At 37.5% G+C, this 20,907-nt stretch overlaps 1 long non-coding RNA gene across 4 annotated transcripts in view; it reads left to right on the top strand.

Moving 5' to 3' along the window:
• Positions 1-20,907, top strand: part of LOC135422192 (uncharacterized) — an 89,687-nt gene that overhangs the window by 32,951 nt on the left and 35,829 nt on the right. For 2 of the 4 annotated variants that reach the window (XR_010434361.1, XR_010434362.1), the window contains 2 exons: positions 3,071-3,167; positions 15,483-15,599. This is a non-coding gene — a long non-coding RNA (uncharacterized LOC135422192). Of the gene's footprint in view, positions 1-3,070; positions 3,168-10,333; positions 11,999-12,532; positions 12,605-15,482; positions 15,600-20,907 lie in introns of those variants that run through there. The other 2 variants (XR_010434364.1, XR_010434365.1) reach the window with 2 other exon arrangements.

The following is a 20,907-nucleotide window of genomic DNA, read 5'->3' as shown; positions in this document are numbered from 1 at the left end:
CTTTCACACTTGATTGCGCCCACAGCCAACTGCTCGCTCAAAGCAGAGTCTTCAAACCCTTTTCAGGATTCCTTATTACAGGCTGTCCTGGTTATAAGAGGCCAGATCCTGGAGTCCTTACCACTGTGTTGCTTGACTTTGGGAGCCCTACAGAGAGGGATGTTGAGTGTGGATCGTCCTGGGCGTGGCTCTGTGCCTCTGCTCTGCAACATATTGACTTCTTCCTTGCTGAGTGATGTTAAAGTGCAAAGGGGAAGTGCTGGAGCAGTGGGAAGGAGACCTGTATAATCTCCTGCAGGATCTACAGGGATGCAGTAGGGGCTAGGATTCTTGCATGTTCCTCCCAATTTCTGCTTCTGTAAAAGTAAGGGACAATCTGACTCCTGGGGCATATTTAGTCCTCATCCCAGGAAATCTGTCACTGAAGTCAGTGGGTGTTTTGCCTGAATAAGTATTGAGTAAAGACTGAAGGCTTTGGCCTAACATTTATATCAAATATGGCCTTCCCAAATTCATTAATTCCAGTTTTAAAATTATATTGTCCATATCTCTTTTTACTGTCCCTGACCCCTTTTGCACACTCTCACCATTAACACTCCCAGTCACAGATATCTGGAAATGTATTCCATCATCAGTAATACATTCAACCTGACTCATATTCATAACCCACTCCAAGGTACTGGTATGAAGAGCATGGCCATGGGTTACTAAACACTGGATTTATAAAATGTGAAGAAAGAAATATGCTGCACTTAAAAGTATCAGAGCACATTTTGCGGTGTGCTTGATCTCTTGCACGTGGTCTCGTGCCACGGTCTGCATTAAAAGCAATTAATAATATCAACTCCTGTGTGAGGAGCACTGGTGGATTTTACCTATTCTATATATTTTACTTTTCATGTGACGATGAATAAATTAATCCCATTAATATTTAATTAACTTTAAGTTGAAAGGTGACATCTAACTTAGCCAATTTACTGTTCTGTAGCTAGTTTAACTTTGGATCATGTGATTTTAATTCTTTCCGTGTGACCAGGTGACTAAAGGAAAAAGAAAAAAAAAAAAGAAAGAAAGGGAAATGCACAGATTAATTTCATTCTTTAACCTTCCTAATGCATCTGCTTGCTTGCATCGAGTCGCAGACAGCAGATCATCACATGATTTATAGTAGTGACCGCTGCCTGCATCTCTCAGGCTAATGACACATACACTAAAGTCATTGATTTGTATGAATAGCCTCCGCTCTTCATTTATCACAATTTAATGTAAGAGTTTGCAATGCAGAAAAAAATTTCACATGGGAAGCATGGCCCCACAGGCCTGACCGCTAAGCAGTTATGAATCATTTGCTGCCTTTTAATATATAGACTGTTCTGTTCCTGAAAATGCCCTGTAAGGTCGTGTTTCTTTACAGAACACCACTACAATTAAAAACCAAAGGTAGATGTTTTAAGATAAAGTATGTATGAGGCATTGCCAGTTTAAACCTTGGTTAGGATTTTTGCTTTCTCTGTTTTTAATACAACATAAAAAGCCAATTTTATTACGGATACAAACAGGGACAATTCATTTAACTTTAGCAGAGTTGTACCTGGTTTTGTTAGTCCAAATTTGGCCCATAAAGTTTATTGCTCTACCTTTGTAGTACACAGAACTTCAATAAAAATACTGACCTAAAATCAGAGAAGAACTATGAGCAAGTAGGATTTGGCAAATTGTTTTTTCCTCAAGATTAAAAAATATAAAGTTCAAGTGTAAGTTAGAAGAGAATGAATGTTTTTGAAAATATATTGCTTAGAGAAACCTAGAATAGCTGTATTTTAATTATTTTTTTTTTTAGATAAACTAGTACATTGGGGTTTTTTTGTCTTTTAACAGAAGCTGAATTTACCCATTAACATTAACTCATACATTGTTTTGTATCATAAGTTTAAAGAGATGTGACAGGTCAAATGCAAATTAAAAGAAATCTTTATATCTAATACTACATGAGAATGTAATTCATAGTATAAAGTATTGTCCAACCCATTTGTTCAAAATGGTAGGTAGAAATAAAGAAATAGTAATTCCTTAGTAGTGTTCACAATGCAAAATGGAAGTACAAGATGCTGATTTCTGATGTATTTGTCATAGAGTGAAATATTACCAAAAGGATATAAGTCTGTTTTCATTATCTTAGATGAGAAGAATGATACTATTAATAATCAAGTATGCTATTTGAAACTTAGAAAAGAAAATCTGCTTTTATAAATCTTACGCCATTTACTGAAATTGTATAAATATGATCATTGTTAGTTGTAAAAGATGATGTGTCTTCCTGAGGACAACTCCTCTTTGTACAGGAATTGAAAGTTTAGCTATTGGGTTTTCTTTCTTTTATGAGATAAAAAGCCTGTTGGTGTTTTGAAGTTCTCAATACAATCTTGCTGTTCACAAAATCCCTGTTTTCGTTGGAGAAGGAAAACTGAAGCAGCGTTTGTGGTTCCAGAAATAGGTGCTTAACAAACAACGATACTAATTTCTTCTGGGAATTATGTATCTTATGTTCCATTACTTGCAGCGTGAAGTAAGGAAAGAGAAACTTGCAGGAGTCAGAGTTCAAATGACATATTTTCTTTTTTCTCAGGTAAAAAAAAAAAACAAACCAAACACTAAATGAGGGGAAAATATTTGCAGTATCACAACACAAAGGGACCAGCTATCCCAGGCATTTTAAACTGCTGCCTTTATTTCATAAATGTTAAGTACTGTTAAATTCTGAAGTATTTGGCAATGTTCTTAGATGTGTAGAAAAAGTGTGATAAAGTTTCTATTGTGTCTGCCACTGACACTGCCAAGTTATTTTCCCTTAAAGATACACTTTGTATGCAAATGAATTTCAAAGATTGAAAATTATGAATTTCCTGAACTTTCTTTTTGGTATAATGCTTGACAGGGACCATATGATAGACTGGCAATATTTAAAAGTTAGAAAAAAATGAGGATTTTTAATGGCCACTCTGAAAAATTTTGTATTTGGTCTTTAGATATTTTTGTATAACCAATCAGAATTTATTTTTTTTTTGTTAAGCTTACAGTTCAACCAATGCCCAGCACAGCGTGGAATGAAACACAGAAAGAAACAAGTAAAAATGGTTTTAGAAGAACTTGAACTACTGATTAAGGAGGTAAACCTAATGCCAATATCTCATATCTCCCAAATTTTGGACATTTTTAGCAGGGATCAGTTGTTGGTAGAATAAATCATCATTGTAGCAAACATCTTGAACACTGGTCAGCCTTTGTAACATTCCAAAATAGCTGCTGTTTACAGTCTGTCATTCAATATACCTTTTTTTTTTTTGCATTTGGAAGAGGTTGAGTAGGTCTGATGTGAGATTGGCACTTGATGAGGGTGTTCTCTGGCTTTTCCAGAAGCCCCAAAACCCAATCCTTATCCTGGTGGTAGTGGGAGATAGTTTACACTCCAGAGCTGAGGCCAGGACTTCATCACAAGGTTCTACTGAGGCTCCTCAGGAGGAACAAAGTGTTTCTCTACTCATTTCTAATATGAAGTTGATATTTATCTCACATGGATATTGAGGTGTTTAATGTTCTGACATGTTAAGCTTTCAGGCTAAAAGCACTTTTATACATGGGTCCTATCTGTGTAGTAATTTATTGTGTCTTTGTTTAAAATACTTCTGTATTTAAAGCTTGCATTCAGTATTTTTCAGATACAAACCAGTATGTGTTTTTTTTCAGGATGTGTCAGTACTTTGCACAGAGTATTTAGCTGCTGTACATGTAATGTATTAAATTGTTTATATACACAATTTATACACATATTGTATTTCACAGACTGAAAATTATGTTGGTAATTTTTTGAAGAAAATATTGAATTTTGTTGTAGTGTTAGGGAAGTACTAACAGATGCACCAACATTTATGAATGTTTTTTATACCTATTTACTCTGCCATTCACTGAGATAATATAGTTACAGTACACTAGTAACTGCCACATCACATGTTGTACCTGTAACTTCTGGGCAAACAATTCAAGAAAAATCCCTAAAAAATAGAGATAACTCATCACAGCCTTCAACATTTTATTTGCATGTGTATATACATAAACAAAAGCTTGTTCTACTGCAAGAGAAAATACTTAGAAACGCCTAAAGGTCTGCAAGAAAATATAAATATAGGAACTGGGATAGGGTTTGATATTTTGACTTCATGTATGAGTTTGATAGGAGACACCTGCTTAATTCCTAAACTGTCCAACAGGCAGTGTGAAAACAGGATAAGCCTTCCATATTTTTTCAAGATTATGGCCTTTTATCTATGCGGGGAGGTGCCTAGCATATTTCTCAGGCTTCTGACAAATAATAATAATGACATAATATAGACTTCTGGGACTTGGGAGATCCAGGCAGGCAGCCTGATCTTATTGTTGAAGAAACAAGTGCCAAAATTCCCTACAGACTCCTGTGAGAGCAGTGTTTGCATTTGAAGTTAAATTCGAGTGGATGTTTTGTTTCATTGAAGATTTTATTATTTAAAAATAGCTGTGTTCTGGCTTCCAGGAAATAAATAAATAGCTGCAATTGTTTTTTAATATAGTGATATCTATCATCTACATATTCTTTGTAGTTAAGGAGTGGAGTTCTGAGGTGGCTTCTGGAAATGTGGGGCTTATGCTCCAAAATGCTTTCTCCAGGGAATCATAGAATCATTTAGGCTGGAAAAGACATTTAAGATCATCAAGTGTGGTTGCTTTTAAGCTATCCTCTGGTTTATTGCAGCTGCTGTGCAATTAACAATGCAAGTTTTAGTTTGTTTGTTGTATGTATAGTGGAGCAAGTACAAGAGAAAAGTTTGCAAGAGAAGGTTTATTGTAGTTAATGCTGACACTACATTAATTTAAGCTGCTGGATAAAAATGTGTTAATGTTGTAGCATTCCCATGTAGCTTCCATGAAATAAGATATGCTTCACTTCCTAGTCTGAACTGTAGTCCCATCTTGTCACCCTTCATTTTGGAGGTGGCTGGAGTTCATAGTAGTTTTGTGACTTGAGATCATGAATAAATGTAATGCTGTGAAAGATGAGTTCAGTTCTGGTTAAAAAATATTAATAGAACAAGGAAGAGGGTAAAAAAGGTTAAAAATATCGGAAAACCTTCTTTGATTTTACTTCTTTGGGATCTCTAGAACAAAAGCACAGCAGTGTATAGCCCTTCATCTTTAAAGTCATAAAATGATCTAGCCTATATGAACATTCCCTTTGAGTTCAGGTTCATGATGTTACTTCTGAAAGTATTTTCAGAGCTGCAGTGTGGCCATTAGACATTGCTGTTAATAGTAATGAGGATAATAGGTCTGTTAAATGCAGACCATCAACATTAACTTTGAATTTTCTGGAGTTTGGTGTGATGTTTAAAACATTCTTATCACATCGGTATATGAGCATCGTGCAACAATTACCAATTTATTTTAATTTCCTGTTTAAAATACTTACTAAAAATCTACACAAAGAACATTGTTTAGCCAGGAGATTGGAATATTTTCCTTTTCATCAGTTGCATTCTCTTGGGTGCATCTGTCTCAAATGTCTCTCCTGAGAATGAACACCAGAGGGTTTAGATTTGTGTTAATTATTTGGGACTTTCAGAAAGCCCTATTATTTACTTGGTAAATGCATATTTCCCTAAGATTATAATCATTTTGGCTCCCCCCCCCTCCTTCTTTCTGAGTTTTTCACAACATTATAATTATTCCTGTCATAGGTGCTTATTACTTTGTGTCTGGGTGCCGTCGGTTCCTTAAAGCAGTTATTCTAAAAAAAAAAAAAAAAAAAAAGTTGTTTTAAAACAAAAGAGCCCAAATTGTGGCCCTGATTCAGTGAGGCACGTAGCCATTTGGCTGTTTGCAAGCACATGAGTGTGCTCAGCCAGCTGGATTAGCCACATGCCCATGGGCAGGTCTGCCATGCTCATGCCATCCCTGCTTCAGTCTTGTGCTCTGTGTGGTTATGCGGCTTCCAAACTGCTCTTGGCTCGTTTCCAGCTGTGTGGCTCCACACGCGAGCACAGCTGGGATCCAGCTGTCTGCACCTGACTACCTGGGCATGCCCTGAGGCACATCTGCACTCCTGCAGCCTACTGCTGCTCCAGCTCCCAAGACCTGCCTGAGAAAGTTGATCTTGGCCCGTCTAAAATGAATATTTGACAGCATTGTCAGAAATAGGCTTTGTCGTGCCCTGGTTGCCCTTCGGGCTTGCCTGAGTGACAACCTGGGCAGGACATTTGGGAGAAGGAGGGAAGGCTGCTAAGGTACACCAGCAAGGTCTAGAAATGAGCTGTGTCCTGCCTTCACACTGGATGCTGCAGAACACCTTGTGGACAAATAATAGAAGTGCTCCTTGCTTGAGTCCAGAGGTGTGATTTGTAACGGGAACCTTATTCATTCTGTTTCCTTTCTCTGCTCCTACAGCTCCCATGATTCTCTCTTGCAATGTGATTAGGGATATTCCAAAACTTGTATTTGGCTGTGCTGGGGAGTCTCTCTTTATTTTGGTTTTTGAGATCTGCTACATTGCAACTGCAGTCTCTTTTAGCAGTGTCCAGGAAAAATTCTATCAGTTATACAAACTCTGCTGCATATTCTTGAATATCCTCTTTTGATGTCTAATTTACTGGGTATTTATACTGGTTCACTTCTCTTATAGAACATGTGTAACAGCTCTGGGCAGCCCCGAGTATTTTCCACCTTGTTAGCAAACAGGTGCTTTTGAATTTTATAAATACACTTTAAAAATTTCTAAGCAAAACCAACATCATTCAGAAAATTATTTTCTAAAGAGATTCACCACACAGATGGTGAACACTAACTGTATCTATGTAAATGATCCTTAATAAAATTCTTTGAGGAGCTCCCAGCTGACAAAAACATGTGTGCTCCAGCCTTTCTACCTGCTGTTTTTTGAGCCTCAGAGTATGTTCTCACAGTATAAGCTGCAGTACAGAAATACTCAGGCTACCTCTCTAAAGAATTTGGCCCAGCACACTGCCCAGTTTGGGTGCTGCATGGTGCTAACCATCTTACACCAAGACAACCAGTATCCCTGTGCTGAGGGATGCACTGTGGGTGTATCTTGGTGTGCCAAAGGGAAAAGATTTATCTCCATTCCCTTATGTTTATGTAGAATCCTCCAACTGGTGGATTCTACATAGAGCATGTGAAGAATCCCTGGAATGACCTTAGAGCAGACCTAAATCATTCAAGGGTAGTCCAGAGGACCAGAAAGCATCCCTTATAACCCTTACTGACCAAAGGAAGTTAGATTTTAAAGGAAAAGGTGCTAAATTCAGCAGCTAAAAGACAAAAGACAGTGTGAATTTACATATAGTAAACAGTGTCAGATCTTAAAAAAATAAAAAATTACTTTCCATTATGAAGATGACTGAGAAATGAAAAAATAGTCTTAAAATAGCCTGTATGCACTACAACAGTCTCTTGCATAATGTTGGACAGGTAGAAGCTAAATTGTTATATTGTAGACTGGCAAGGAACATAGGAAAGTTTCATAGGCTATACCTGTTTTGCTTCCTATATAAAGTAAACGGTCATTGTAAAATATGTAAATATTTCTGAATTTACTTTGAGATCCCCTTCCTACAGGTTTTGGGGTTTTTTTTTCACTCAGTGCCTCTTTCCTCCAGGCCATAGCTGTGCTATGAAATAAGTTCCCAAGAATACTCAGGTTAATTAATCTTTACAAGGACAATTTCTTTCTTTACAGTCATATTTTATCCAAAAATAGTATAGAACTCTCTCTTAAGGAATAGTATCATGCCTTTATTCTCTCTATTTGTTCACCATCCTATAATAGATATTATTATCTATTATTATTATCTATTGTAGATGAACTAATTTACTGAAATAGTTAAATTTGTCAGGTTTGGAGTCCCAGTGTAGAGTCTAGAAATACATTATGGAAAATAAGAGAAGAACCAAAATATCTTCTGACATGTAGAGGGGTAATGCTAGAAGATCTGATTGACACCTGATCTGTTGAGTTCTTAGAAAAATCAGTGAAGACAGATATAGCAAAGATGTATATTAAAAAAAAGGGTAATTTTATTCTTTCACAAAATATGAACAGTGCTATGAAATCAAAATCTGTCAAACACAGCCAGTCTCCCCAGACAGTTTGGGAATGCCACTTGAGATAAGTTACTCAGCAAGATACAGTTTTGTAAAGATAATGATGTATTTTTTTTACATCTTTGGGTTTATATCTTTTTACTAGTTTCTCCTCAGTCAAGTCTGATACTTGACTATAGTAGGTCTCCCTAGGCCCTACCAATAATCTCTTCACTGATTCCCTCCTGCTACAATTTTTTCTATGCTACCCATAAATCCCCATAATCTCCAGTCACCTGACTAACTTGGCCTCATTTCCCCCAAAAGCAGTGATGGGACAGGACAGCCATGGTTCCATTAGGAAGTGGTGGTCACCTGGATGAAAATACCATGTAACACGATTTTGAAAATATTGAAGACTCTGGTCAGTCTCTGAGGTGAAAGAAATCTCATCTTTCCCTTGACATCAAGCAGTGATGTAATTCCCAAAATTCTTCTGCATGTTTTGCTGAGGTTGAATATGGATCCATCATGTTTTGTTCTGCTAGTGATCAAACCTTCTCTAAGAACTGTATAGACAGACTTACATGTAGCAACATTAAATACTGAGGATTTTCTTAATTAACTTCCCCCACTACCCCAAGAGACTCATCTTTCTTCAGCCTCAATGAAGAGAATAAAAGAATAGGTATCTTGTTTTCTGTCCCCTAACCCTTTCTCTTACCAACCTGGATACAAGAAACTCAGATGCCATTTTATTATCCAATATAAACTGTTAGGAAGGTGTTAAGAGGGTGAATTAATTGAGTGTGGGCTGCAGCTGAATTGAATAACATCACACATACTGTTCATTAGATTTCTTGATGCAAAGGTGGTTTCTGCCATAATGGTACCTATGTTTTAGTCTTATCTCACAGAAGCTTGGGGAAGGAAGACAAAGCACCCTGCTGTGCAACTGAGCTGCTTCATAGGTGCTAGAGTCCTGAGAAATGTTCTTAATACCCTCTCCAATGGCTCTAGCACATCTTAAATTGCGTTACAAGAAATTCAGCTTAAATTTCATCACTCCCGAGGCACCTGGTCATTTGCAGAACCAGGTTGGTGCACATCTATTATATAGATTAAAAAACAAAAAAACTGAGTAAGTAGGTTTGGGTGTGTGTAATTAGCTACAAGGACATTGCTCATTTTCGTGCCCCAGATAAACACTTTCCATTTTTTTCTTTGCTTTAAATGCAGAACCCCTTTAAGGGGTGGGTGAAAAAAAAAAATCAGTTCTCACCCACTGTTCTGAAAAATGGATTCTGTTCTCTTCCTGTGGCACTGGGCTAATGCTTGTCTCAGTTGATCAGCATGATGCTGTAATGGAAGAACAGTTTAGACTGGAAGCTCCATCTGCTTATCAGCGAGAGCCTGCAAGGGGAGGAGGCTCTGCAGTGCTGTGTGGGAGGAGCAAGAGTCATAGTAAGGGAAGTAATGCTGGGTGAAGGGACTACAGCAAGGTAGGGCCATCTCTGATGGTTATCCTGGTTGGCAGATGGAGTAGCAGCCCCTCTGAGTAGGTGTGTAGTGAAGCAGCAGCTGCTTCTCACTGTAGTATGGAGAAATAGGATTAAGTAGCCGTGGAGGTGTGGTAAGATTAAAGGGAGTTAATGGGATGAGATAAGATCTAGTTCTATTTGCAGGAGATAAAGAGAGAGACTTTGGCAATACACATGTGTATGTATGGGATAGAGCAATGCAATCCCTATGACCTTATAGAAATTTGAGTAAAGCAGTGTAGCTAAATGAGACCGTGTTAAGGGATCAACATTGACTGAATGAGGACCTGGACAGAGAATAACCTGTCAGAGACACTGAAAGTACAGCAAGGTTACACGGGAAGATGAGGAACCTCTTGGAAAGCACAAGTTGTGAAGGAGGGAGACTGAGTGTGCCAGTCAGCTGTGCTGTGTAAGGAAGAACAAAGACAGCTTTGGAGCAAAGGGACTTGCTGAGAACAGTGAGCACAGGAAAGGCTGCCCCACGATCAACATCCCTGGCAGATGGGGTTGGCCAGGGAGCCAGGTACCCTCTGGATGCAAAGGATGAGTTCAGTGTTTTTATACCTGCTGAGGAAAGGGATACAAGCTATAAAAACATGTGGCACAGGCTTTACTTGGGCCTTTCCATGTCTTTTGGAGTGAAAGGCTTTACATGTTGCCTGTGATGTGTCTTCAAAGTACCAAGAAGGAAAGGCAAATTGAGTTTCAGCTGTAAAAGAGGGGCTAGATGCTTTTAGAGAACCCCACAACTTGTAGATCAAATTTATCCTTGCAGAGAACACAATACTGCAAAAAACCAGTAACTTGTAACAACATTGCTTTTGTGGATGTTTTTAAGATGCAAGTCTTTGTGCTGTAATTCTTATGTAACAAATCTAACTCAGACTGGAAGATTTTTTTTTCTGATTTTAGACAAACAGATTTTCTATACTGAAGGTGAGAGAAAAATATTTTAACATGTTTGTTTATAAGCAATGCTGTGTTTTTTAAATTCTATAAAGTTAAGATATCACCATTTGTGCAGAGTTTATCCTATTCGTCCTTGTTTCACAGTAGTGCATTTGGTAACAAAGAGAAAACTTGTACAGACCTCATACTCCTTGTCTTGTCCATGCCAATCTTGTGGCATTGTCATAGACAATGACATCTTGTGTATCTCCATCTCGTTCTGTGTTTTCCCACTGTGCAGATAACGACTGGCCTCCACTGGGATTGATTTACACATGAAATGTTTATTCTAATTATTTTCCTGTTCTTAATTATGCAGCATCACTGTGCCTGGCCAGCAGCAAGACCTGGTGAAAACTTCAGAGCTTTGGGCCTGGTGTATTTCTGCTTCTTGTGTCAGCCCTCCCGGGTAGTGGCAGGAAACAGTATCTCCCAAACCTGTCAAATCTATCACTCTTCGAGTTCAAATGTTGACAGGCCTTGGTAAAGAGCACTTCAAACAGATCTGTTCTCTGTCACTGCCATGACAGTAATACATGAATCCACAATCACAATGATTTTAGAAACAGACAGACAACATGAACTATAAAAGCCTGATCCTGTTAGAGCTTTCTGGGATGAGTATTATAAAGGGAATGTTTCTGCACTAACATTTTGGGACTATTGCACGTCTCTGATCCTGAATCTCTTGTTTCTTTTGGATGTCTTGATTCCTTATCTTGACTCTTCAAATATTCTCCATTTTTCTTGTGCCTACCTCAGACTTCTTGCTAGAGTTTCAGAGCCTTTTACTGAAAATGTTGCCACGTTGTGTCTAGATATCCAATACTGTGATCAATTGCTACTCCCCCTCCACCGAGCTGAATGCCAGAGTCACAACAGATGTCTGAGAAAAGGCAACATCGTTTATTATCTCACTGGACATTAAAGATAGAACCATATTTATTGTAAGAAGAATTTGGTGGCAGAAGAAGCCCTTGAATGCTAATAACATCCCATGACAAATCTGTGCTAGAGATTAGTGATGCCAACAATATCTGTGAGCATGGATGGCCAGCTGCATGTGTAATTTCTGGTTTGACTGTGTAGTGATGCACTTGAAGCACTTGCTAAGTCAAAAAAATGTAGGGTTTTTTCCATTCTCTGGTCCTTCGTACACTGTTCCTAATAGGCATAGCCTAAACTTCTGTGCTGTGTTTTGATCCAGAGTCCTGAATATTTCTAGTGTAAAGAGTGTTCACAAGTGTTGAAAGATGAAATTTATGATTCACATATGACCAAAGGAAGCAAGTTCCTATTTGGGTCAGGAAGAACTGTCTTGCTATTCACCGTCTCATGGGCTCAGTGTTTACCACCTAAGCACCAGTGACTTACCATAGTAGGTTAGTAAATACTATTATTTATCTTTATCAGAGCTGATACTATAGTTTCCTGAGTTGGAATAATGTCTCTCTCTGACTAAGCAATGTTTTGTGAGTTTTCATAGTTTTGTGTGAACTCTTTCTGCAGTTGCTGAGGACTTGTTACCTGTAATTGAATGTGTTCAATAAGAACACACTAATGGCCAGATTTAATTTTCTCACTGTTTTAAGTTTTAACTTTGAGAGCACAATGCTTCAAGTACAAGGATAATTTTGCTCTAAGGACAATAAGTTCATAGGACTGTTTGTTTGAAAAAAGTTGTGGATTTGCCTAAAATTGAAAGGATCCTTTAAATTGCTATCTGTTTCATTCTGAAGCTTTTAGAGGGTTTTTTATGTGACTGTCTAGGCACCAAGTTAGAAATTCATCCTGGCCACAGCAAGAGGGAGGCTACAGTCCATATTGAATTATTTAACATTATGGAGTCATTGGTAATAGCATTGCCATTGTTACCAAAATGCTGTTGTTGATTCCATGTATCTGTTGCGTTGCAGGCTCTGTGCAGAGGTTGGCACATTTCTCTCTTCCTGTATAATGTGAACTTTTCACAAACAAGCTTAAAAGAGGTATAGAGTGGCATTTCGTTGCTATTTTCTCCAGATTACTTTAAAATTTTAAGTGTGTGGAATATAGTTACCAAAAGAGGATTGGTAACATTTAAGTTTATAGTAGGTAAGCAAAATCTGGCTGTTCTGTAATGTTCAGGTGCAGAGCTCTTACACGATGAAGGCATAAGTAAATTGTCAGTTCCTTTGATACCACAATGTCTCCCTAATGGAACTATGGAACAACATTAGACATGTTTCTCAACACCTCCCAGAAGGCTGTATAAAATACAGTTTCTCAGGATAGTCTTCAGGTTTTAATATTATCTCTTTTTTTCTGTAGTACTAGTAGCCTATATGCAGTGTTTTCACCCCTTTACAGACTGATAATGAGTGACTGTTCATGTGGTCTGTTACACAACACTAAGCTCTTATTTCACTGTCTGCAGTTATGTTCAGTAAGTACAATATGAACATCATCTCAATTAACAGAGTACCTTTAGGGCTTTTCTTAGCCAACTATTCTAACACGCTTGTCCATACTGTCATCAGCACCTAATCAACTAATGATGGCTGAAAATGAGGAAGGCCAATCCCAATAAATCCGAAGGATAGTAATTTTTCTCTTTTAATGCCCTTCTCCCTCCTTCTTCCTTCTTCCTACGGCACATTGCAGTAAATTAATGTCATAGTGGTTATTACAGTAGCACTGCTATGGCAAGTATTCAAGCAACGATCCTCGAATATTTTACCTCAGCATTTATTTGTCCATAAAATAAAATAGGATTTATTGCAGTACTCTCTGGTTTGAGGACTGCATGGACAGCAGCTGTGACAACTCCTTATCTCCACTACAGGTAAAGATATAGGGTATGTTTCCCTGAAGCTAAAGAGAAACAAGGAACATAGAAGTCAGTCAACTACACAACCACAGTGTTACACAGATTGGTAAAATAAATATAAGCATAAAAAAAAAAATCCCCTTGTACCTAATAAGGACTCTAAGAAAAATTATTTAATAATTTTGTCCTTTAAAGGTCTCTGTAAATTATAAGGGTATTCATTGCTTTGGAGATTGCTGTGTCCAAATCAGATATAGGATTTTGAGATTGAAAGATGGAAAGATAAATGTGAGGAATTATTGTTGCAAGCCCTATTCAGACAGAGCAAAAGAGAAGGAATTACAAATAGAAAAAAAAAAAAAAAATCTTGGTCAATACAATTTTACAGAGGTTTATGGTTAGTGTTGTTCACTTAAAAAAATAGATGGTTTTGACTATTTGAAAGGCTCCACCTTGCAGAAAGAAAAGCTCCCAGATTATAAAACAGAGCCCTGTGGAGATGTGAGTGCTGGCTTAGAGATATTCATATTTTCAGCTGCATGTAAATTTCTGTGTGTCATTAACATCTCTGAGCTCTGTAATTAGGTCTCTCCTGATCTGGTTATAGTTTCTGTACATTATGAGTATGTAAGCCTCTCTAGGGAAGCACAAGGCCAGCCTTACAGGGTTTCCCCTTTCTGTTCCACAATTTTGCTCTTATCTTTAGCAAGTACATCCTAGCAACTGCTTGCTTCGAGGTTACAGTGAGATCCCAGGGAAAGGCTATAAAGCATTATCAGTCTTTACCAGCACAAGTCTCTACCACAACACCAAAGACAGAGCACCTCCTGCCTTCATAGACTCTGTACTTTTCCCTACCTGGCACTCCTCATTTTAAATATATTCTCTCAATGTTTGCATTCCCCAAATTTCTCTCCAATTTCTGATTATAGTTATGGTCTTATTTTTGCATCTCTTTTTTGGTAAAAGAAACAGATATCCTTTCAGTGTGAAATGTGTATCTAAAACCCTAGCTGTGTTTGAAAGAATGTTTCTTTCTGAATAAATAACATTTCATGAAATGAAATACAACATGTAAATCAAAATATTTGTCCTTCTGTTCTGCTTCTCATTGGGACATGCCAGAGAGCCCAAGTTCAAAGGGAAAAGTGGTTTATTAAAGGATGCTTGCATCGGGATTAGTTTGTTTAGAAGGCCTTGTCTTGCAGCATTATATTCAAGAAATGCTGTCCACAATATAAGGAAGTGCTCATTCCATGGCCTGACTTTTGATTTTTCTTGAATGGGGTTTCTGCTTAAGTATAACAAAATATTGGATAATGAAGATAGAAAACCAATAAAGAAGGGAAAAAAAAATACAGAATCACTTAGAATGAATTCTGTGTGTAATTACTTGCATTTTTGCTAACTACTGTATAAACAACACTTTTAACAAGGCAAATTGGAAACGTGAAGACAAATCAGCTTAGGGATGTACCTTCAATTTATTACACAATGATAACTGAAAACTTTGTTTCTGCTGCGTTGCAGTCAATTTCTACTGAGCTCACACTCTGAATGTGTGATTAATCATATGAGCGCTGGGGTTGCCAATAAATACCAAAACCTTAAAACTATAACAACTTGCTCATTTTGTGCGGTCATTCCAAATAGCTAAACAACCAGAAATTGTCAATGTACACCGAGATCAATGCTCCAGGGTCTCTACATAAGATTGATTTCCCTCTCTAAGGATTTCATCTCTCTCATCAACAAAAACATTTTGTCCTCCCTAAATAATCCAATCGAATGCCATCCTCCTGTGCAACAGTGAGAGGTTTAAATTGTTTGGATTAATCTCTGCTTTGAGGTGGCCTGGAAAGTCTCTGTAACTTTGTCAAATATAGCCTGGAGGGAGAACTGCTGTGGTTTGATATGTGCTAAAAATAAACAAATAATGAGAGTGTCTAAAAATCATGTTGTGCTTTAAAAATAATACATGTGTGAAGAACTATGTTTTAAAGCTCTTGCTTCTAGTACAGAACATAATAATTGTCAGTGTATTCCTTCTTGTTAAGGCCTACAAACTCCCCTCTGTTGGAGGTGGGGAAGGAGATTGGGAGCCATGGGAACAGGTTCAGGGGAGAGGACAGAGAAAAGGAACTGCAGAAGCCCACAGGGATCTTCCCCAGAAGGTGAGTGGAGCAAACTGGAGATGAGCCTAAAGGAATTTGCCACCCACAGCCTCTTCCCTGCTATGGACAGTGAATGCACAGGTAAGGTTTAATAGAAATGTCCTGAGTAGTTCAGATTCTGACTGTGCATCTCCTTCAGAAGATAATTTTGCACGTTTGCAGTTGGGAAATACCTTGGGAAAGCAGAAATGTTGTTTCAAAGAAACCTTTGCAACCAGCAGGACAGGCTGCAGGCAGGCAGTATGGAAAAGACCACTCTAGCACAGATTACTGCTTTTTGTAGTTTTCTTGTCCATCAGGCAAAACAACCTTTCCACAATCTGCATAACACTGTAAACTGGATGGAGATTTTGTGATCTTTGCCCAGCATGTTCTGGGAAGGAAGACAGAGCACAGACCCACGTTCTTAGTTAATTCTGTGTTTGCTATAATTGGGTTGCAAGTAAGAAGATCAAGTTCTACCCCCAAGTACATTTGAAATTGTATTGTTTCTTTCTATAAACTTCTAGTGCTGTTGGAAGTGTTCTCCAACAGCTCTCAGGACTGGCACTCCTGTCTCCACAGCACAACATGAAGGTCAGGCTTTTCCATCAGCAGGCAGCAGTGCATATGGATTGTATTTGGAGGCCACTGACAGCACACATGAGCCAGGTCATTCTTGGAATTTTGTGTTGAGATTTCCGTAACAGGGATAGGCTTGTGTCATTTTTAGTCGACTTTCAGGGCTGTGGTGAACAATTGGTGTTTAAATGATGGATTGAAGGTACAAAAATGGTGGCCACACAGGCCAAGCATGTTTTGCTTCTGTCTTGAACTGGTACTAGCTCAGAAATGTTAAAAAATCTGTGCTGAAACTCTGTATAACCCGGGTCTCTCTAAGTGGAAGTATTTTTAGTTAGGTTATCTTAGCCTCAAAGATGACCACCAAAATAACAAACTGGCTGCGAATGCACTGAATAATTATTTAGAAATTGGCCAAGAACTGAATGTCCTGGAAAATAGAAATATGCTCACAGTATCTGTGGTCTGAACTTTGCCATGCTCAAAATGTAAACTTCTTCTTGACTCTTCTGTTGCAAAAAATTCTCCTTTGTAGCGCTGTACAACAAATCTTACCTATGTCATTGTACATACCAGTATATATTCAGTTTGAAGACAAAAATATTTTCTGTAAAGTGAAGCATAAATTTCTCCTTTGTAAACATTGGAAAGGTGGGAAATGTTATGAAGAAGATGATTGAAAGAAAAAAAAAAACCACTTAATTCTACTAAAATCTAAAAATAAATTCAAAGGGGCATGCCTACTACTATCAGGAGTACATATGGATTTCTTGCTGACATTAGTCTCCAAACTGAATGTCAGACTCACCAAGAACAGGGGGGAGGGAGGGCTGTGCATGAGGGGTAGGCTAGGAGGCTAAATTTATTGTTAGAAGGGCAAGATGAAACATCATGGTTATCATCAGGAAAACCCCTAAAACATATTTGTACATTATCTTGGGGCAAATACAAGTGTCACATGTTAACAATAGTTAGGCAAAAATACTACACTATGCTGCTATGCCCCGAGGGCCCTCTCTGCTTAACAAGGAGATATCGTGGAGTGCGCATGCACACCAGAAATTTATGATTTCCTTGAAAGGCAGAGATAAGTATTTTCGAGGCTCTCACGTACAAAAGAGTAAAATGAAGCATTAGTGATGGATGTTTCTAGATGACAGTGTCTGCAAGTCCACTCACAGGTTTTTTCCAAGTGGAAATATAACAATTTAACAGGTCAATATGTAACACACAAAGATTCCATTCTTTGTAACACATAGAAACACACTATAAACAAAAGAATAAGTAAATATCCTATATCTATTTTGATATTTTTTTTAAGTAAGTCAAAGGGAAAGAAAAACATTTAACAGGCACCCAGTTGAATTTATTCCTATGAACTCCACTGGACAAACTAAAAAACCCTCTAAGTTTGCATCAGAATGGCTAGAAAATGGCTAAAAACATCTGCCAGAAGGTACTGGTAGTAAAAACACTTTACAGCTGTCAGATCTGCCTTGAGCTTCTAGCAGCAGATCAGTACAAATTACTAAATAAATTCTTACTTTAGGGAAAGTGAGCTTCTGATCACACAATGGCATAAAGGTGAGGTTAGAGATGGGGGTTGGTTTTCTTATTTCAAGGGACAAATACCAGAAGGGCGTTGCTGCACATTTGGCTGCTGGATGTCAGTGATTAATTCCTCAAGACCTCTCTGAATCTGAGCTTTCTCTCCACAACATCCTTAAAAGTTCCAGCCCAGCCTCGGATCCTCTTAACTGCTCTGTGATCCTGCCTGCCAAGCCAACCCACTGCTGGCTGTGCCCTGCCCACAGATGAGTAAAACAAAAGAGTTCACACAGCAGAAATGTGTGAAGGAAAGTCATACCCGTGTGAACCAGAAATAATCTTTAGGAGCAACTTACTAGGACTCAGTAGGTCACTTAATTTTAAAAGAGTCATTCAATAAAAATAATAAAGTAACAAAGCCTAAACAAACATATGAGTAATTTTATACCTCAATCTATATACAAATATTCATATATAAATTGTCTATATAATTAATTTTATCCATTTGTTAGAAACGGAACAGGATGTTTTTGCACAAGAATTTTGGAAAATATCTGAAAAATTATCTTGTAATAATTTATAAAAGAAAAAATAGAAGTGTCTCTGTAGTAATTGGAAACTGACAAGAAAGAAACACTGAAAAATCATCCTGTCAGCACTAAAAAAACCTAGAAACACTAATATAATATGAATTACAATTTGAGACTACTAGATTCTCAAAGAACCCATGCAAGAGATGGGATTTTGCATGCACACTACATATGCGAGTGGTTAGAGGGTCAGGATCTAAGAACCAAGTGTTTAGCTTTATTTTTTAATAAATCATGTAAAAAAAAATATTTGAGGAAATAAATTTGCATAATACAAGTTCAGGGATGCTAATTACTAAGAGTTCCTCTATGTACTCCAATGTGTTAAAAGATGAATATTCAGTGGTTTAATAAGTTTATGATAAGTCATGTCCAAGGAGGAATAACTGTTGTGGAAAGAAAGAGAGAGAACATCAGTACCGAGCCTTTTAGTATGACTCCTTTGTGAGCTGAACTTGTCCATGCAGCCCAAAACTGGGCATGTTCTGGGAGGGTCATGGCTCAGCTAGGCAGGGCTAACCTACAATCCCTACCAAAACCCTGTGGTTATGATTGTAGGAGACAAATTTGGGCTTGCATATTCTCCATGGGCATCTGAGACAGTAGAAAGGGCAGACCAGCCATATCCCAATGTTTTGAGCCAATATCTAGAAGTGCTTTCCTTCTGTAAGTAGTTCCCTTCTATAAGTAGTTCAATGGATGTGAGAATGAACATGGAAAATTTGACTATATCTCTTGTGCAGGTATATCCTTAGACCCCCTTGTTATTCTCTTGCAGTTGCTAGTACAGTGCTTTTAAGCAATGAATTTGGCTTTCTCTTGCAGAGGTTACATTCCCTTTTGGAGTATGGTTTACATCTTCAGCTCATTGTGGCTAATCTGAGAAGCTGATCAATGCATAAGTGAATGTCCTGATCAGTGTCTGCTTTATGACTGTAATCCTTTTGTTACACTTGTCCATGATGTTATTTTGTATATTTTCCAGTATGGAAATTGGCAGAGAGAGGCCTTTATCCTCCATTTGTCCATATGGGCTCCATAAGCCACACTGGGATTTTATAATTTCAGTAACATTGCCAAGGGCCATAAACAGCCAAAACATTTTGTGTGTGAAAACTTTTCAGAACTTCAGACTTTAGGTGCCTGGTTTTGGGTGGTTTTTTCCCCCCTTATTCATGACAATTCCTTAAATGGTTAATGGTTCAAATCTTGAAAATACAAATCCTGTGTCTGGGGAATGCTGTGATTTTTTTCTGTCTCAGGTTGATAAAACAGATTTGCATCTAAGATAGAGATGCTTCTCTTCTGATACCTTTCTGTACCTTCCAGCTTGTTCAGGCTGTGTGGCATCTACCTTGAAGTTATGGAAACACAGTAACACTTTAAATTAAGGTGATCTGTATAAATATTTTATTATTTATACAGCATTCAATAACGTGCTTGTAAAAAAAAACTTGGGAGTATGCATTGAAAGAGCGGACAAACTCTTTGAACAATACTTACATCTTAAAATATTGTTGTAACAGCTTATCACCTTGCTGTGGCAGCATTTTAAGCATTTATTGATGATGCATTTTATAACATGCCTTACAATAAGTTATTAAAGGATGTAGTGGCACCAACTAATCATTTCATAAACATGAATAAACCATTTATACAGGGCACCTTAATTTAAAGTGCTTGTAGGAACTTGCATAAAATGTTTTGAACAGCTGACATGCAGTATTGGAACTTCACGTTGTGCCAAAGTGGTGTCATGTCCTACTATGCAAGAGTCTGATGTGGAACTGGAGCTTTATTGCTTCCAGTGATAGAGCTGGGAACTGCACAGCAATTCCAAACATAAAATGTTGTAAATCTCTCCTGAAAGTGAATCGAGGATGTGCATAAGCAATATCCAGGAAATTTTGGTGTCAAATAATGTAGGAGCATGTTGTCACTCGTTCTATATTTCAGTAAAAAAGGAAGGGAAAAAAATCTATCTGCTTTTAGCAATAATACAGCCTGTGTGTAAGAAAATGCTGTTCAGAGATAGAGTATATATTTAACACTTTGTCAAGCAATTAAAAACCATGCTGCATGATCAAAATTCAGGCAGAAAATAAATAATGTTTATGTGCCAAAGCAAAATTATCTGTACCATCGAAATAGAACTCTGAGACATGTAGAAGGTAAATATTAAGAAGAAAATTTGTACAGTAATGCTAAAATAATTCTAAAAATCTGAAAAAATGTGTCAGGTGATTAAAAATCATATGAAAAACACAGCTGCAATTCTTACCATTAGCTATGATTTAGTAGGAGCATTTAAAGCAATGCTAAAAAAAAAAAAAATGAAGTCATACCTTATTCCCCTCCCCCTGCAGATATAGATTTTATTTGACCTATTGCTTTTAAAACAGAATGACTTAAAAAGCGCTCTTTACATGATAAAACTCAAAGACAAAAGAGAAAATGCAAATCATTTCTATATTACATATATGTTGCTCCATTTGGCAAAATCAAATTAGATCTTTTCATCTCCTTACTGTAGAACAAAAACAGAGCAATATTATGAAATTTTGCAGGGCTTTATTTCTAGGCGTCTTTTGTGTCCAGTCTTTTAAACT

Source organism: Pseudopipra pipra, chromosome 14 (genome assembly GCF_036250125.1).
Source record: "Pseudopipra pipra isolate bDixPip1 chromosome 14, bDixPip1.hap1, whole genome shotgun sequence".
Classification (NCBI taxonomy): Eukaryota; Metazoa; Chordata; class Aves; order Passeriformes; family Pipridae; genus Pseudopipra; species Pseudopipra pipra.
This window is presented reverse-complemented; position numbering and strand designations above follow the sequence as displayed.